Source organism: Atractosteus spatula, chromosome 18 (genome assembly GCF_055471065.1).
Source record: "Atractosteus spatula isolate fAtrSpa1 chromosome 18, fAtrSpa1.hap1, whole genome shotgun sequence".
NCBI classification, from domain to species: domain Eukaryota; kingdom Metazoa; phylum Chordata; class Actinopteri; order Semionotiformes; family Lepisosteidae; genus Atractosteus; species Atractosteus spatula.
Genome location: NC_142723.1, coordinates 15,194,954 through 15,197,920, shown reverse-complemented (window position 1 = coordinate 15,197,920; position 2,967 = coordinate 15,194,954). Strand labels below are relative to the sequence as shown.

At 45.5% G+C, this 2,967-nt stretch overlaps 1 long non-coding RNA gene across 1 annotated transcript; it reads right to left on the bottom strand.

Moving 5' to 3' along the window:
- Window positions 1-232: 232 nt before the first annotated feature.
- On the bottom strand, window positions 233-1,919 carry LOC148818669 (uncharacterized). The gene is made up of 4 exons (XR_016094423.1): window positions 1,378-1,919; window positions 1,156-1,240; window positions 884-938; window positions 233-478 (listed from the first exon to the last, which is right to left on the bottom strand). It is a non-coding gene; the product is annotated as an uncharacterized LOC148818669 (long non-coding RNA).
- Between the last annotated feature and the right edge of the window lie 1,048 nt (window positions 1,920-2,967).

Sequence of the window (2,967 nt, the reverse complement as noted above, 5' to 3'; positions counted from 1 at the left end):
AGGCCATCTCCAGCCTGCCTTCCCCTCCTGGTGGGAGTGAGGGGGCTTGGCTAGAGCTATCCTCAGTTCTCCTCCCCCCAGGGCTATACCCAGGCTCCCTCCTAGGGACCCTTTCCCCCACAGGCTATCTAAAAAGGCGGGAGTCTTCGCACTTTTCCAAGTCAAAGTAGTGCGGTGCGTGGCGCACACTGCAAGACAACCCTTCGCACCTTCGAAAATACAGGACAATGCAGACAATGAAAGGAGAGTTTTTATTGCGGAATTCACAGCACATACAATAGCAGCAGTCAACAAAACATGCAGGTCAAGAATAAAATACAGCACTGAATCAGGACATTACAGATCAAGCCACTGGTAACAAAAATCAAATGTAACAAAAAGCACACATTGTCAAGAATAAATTGCCGGAGATCGTCGCGTTCTTGGAGTGGAGCTGGAAAGGAGATCGTCGGAGCGCAGAGAACCAGGAGCCGCAGAACTGAAGGCAAAAGAAAAAGGATCAAGTTAACGGGAGATCGGACTTGAAGTTCTGAAGTCTTAACTTTTTTTAAAAAAACCGCCCCAATAAAGAAACATACAAACACGCTCAAATTCAACAAGCAAACAATAGGTAACATCATGAGAAATCCCAGATACACCCCGGTCCCACTACTAATATTTAGAAAGTAGCTTCAGCCTATTATGAATAAAAGAAGCCATAAAAAACAACCAGCGCTTTTGTGTCTCCTATTTGTATTCAGCAAAAGAACAACTCAATGAAAAGAAGTGATACGTTAGTATAAAACTGTTCTGGTGTTAAAATGCTGTAAAATACGAGTCGTCTTTAATACACCAATTTTGCACAAATATAAATAGTTTAGCGTAAGGTAGGAATAAAACTTACCGCGAAAAAAAACACTTTCATAACTGGAGGCCCGTTTTTGAAATCCTTTTGTCACCTGGAGAAACAAGAAAACATACGAATTAGTACATTTAATCTTTGCAAAAGTTGATCATTTCGGAACGGAAAGCGAAATTATAGCCCGATTCCGAAAGGCGGAGATACTAACAATTAGATAAACAGTTAATTTTTCTACAGCAAATTAAGATAAATTACAGCTTTTTTCGTTAAAGGAAACAGAGCTAGAGATACCATGTCTTTAAAAACATACTTACATGAAAGGTAGTATAAGAACGCTGAATGCAGACTTTTAAAACTTCGAGAGCACGCTCAAACAGACAGAACACTCATTTCGGCGTCCTAAAACACAAATTAAACAAACAAATGCAATTAACAAAAGTTGCAACAACAATTCATTTTTGTCTAACTTTCCTCAAAGTGAAATTTGAGTTTTCTGCAGTTCAAATAAGAAAATTAGAAATAAAAAGCAAACGCACCTCACGGCGCAGAAACTCGCCCCGCCGCCATCTTGCCGGGCGCACCTGTGGAACAGGTGGACGGGGCGTGTCCGCTGAGGAAGGTCACTCTGGGGGCGGGCTCGGCTCCTGAATGACAGCTGTGCACTCGGTTACAAGGGCTCAACACTCACGCTACTGAAGATCAATAGAAACTTGAACTCGCCAAATCATAAATTTAGTATTTAACGGTTAAGGATTTTCAGAGAACCCAATTCAGTGACGTTCCCCTACAAAACTGTTCGCCGGACTTGTTTAGCTTGCAGCCAGCTGGTCGAATCAAGAGAAATGTGCTGGAGAGAGACCCCTGTCGCTCCTAGTTAGGACTGCACCTCTCTTGCACTGCTAGTGCCACACCTGTCCTGAAGGTGTCTCAGTGGTATAAGGGGCTGCTTTTTCGAATTGAATTCCGATCTATGCATTTATAAAGGACTTAAACCCCCCATTTTCCCTGTTTTGGAAGGCCCCGAAAATGGAGCCCCCCAAAACGGCCGGCGTGGTAGAGAACAGCCCCCTTTACAAACTCACCCCGACAGCACGAGAGCTTCACCCGGGGCTTAGATCTCAGACTGACGGGGAGGCTCGGGGCTCGACTTCAACTCACACGACTCTCCGGGAGTCGATCTGCTCTCTGAACTTTAGACGTGTCCGATGGTTCAGCCCGCGGAGCCACCAGGCCGGCCACACAAAATACCGGCCATGTACATCTCTTATTCAGCCTAAAGCCATGTCACGGTCCCGAGACCAGGCGGTTCGCCTGTTTACTCTCATTTCAAGCATTAAAGCTACTGAAACGCCTTTGTAAAGCGTTTGTCCAGCCTTTTTTTTACGACTTGACATGACTTGTTCATCTTTTCGAATGACAGGGAAAAATAAAGCAAAATGAGCAGTAGAGTTGGGGGAGCCTGTATGTCGTGTATTTCGAGTGTCAGACGTGAAGTCTGAGAAGTTAAAATGTTGATGTTTCTTATTTTTTAAGACAAAATTCTAAAGACAACTTTAAAAAAACTACACGAACGATTCAGTTAATCTAAATGTTTTATATTCCAGTTGGTGTCTGGGCAGAGAATCACTTCAGTTCCTTTATACCAGTACGTGCCACTGCGTGATATACTGTATTTCCATGGGCGCTCGACGCGATTCCACACAGAAGTTCAGTGCTTAAGAATACAGTTTAAAAAATCAAAAGCGACGCATGTTAATAGAATGTGAACTGCTGTATGCCTAGAAAACAGAATAGTGATGAGGCTGTGATGACTGGTTTTGCAGTCAATGGGGAAACACATCGCTCCTTATGATTAGTATTAGAGAAGCTGTTATTTAATATACTGTAAATCACTGTAGTCAATAACCGCACCGCACAGGCGCCCGGGGACCAGAACACCCCCCCCAACCACACAACCTCAATGTCTCCCGCCGCGCGCGCCTCCCCCCCTCATTAGGAACCGCAGTCCTGTGTGCGCGCGACCACTTGCGCGAGCCGGGTCCGGCCGGGCAGGGGGCGTTCCCGAACCTTCCAGAGCGAGCGCGAGACAGGGCACAGGCGCGGCGGCTCGAGGAGGCGCGAGAGGC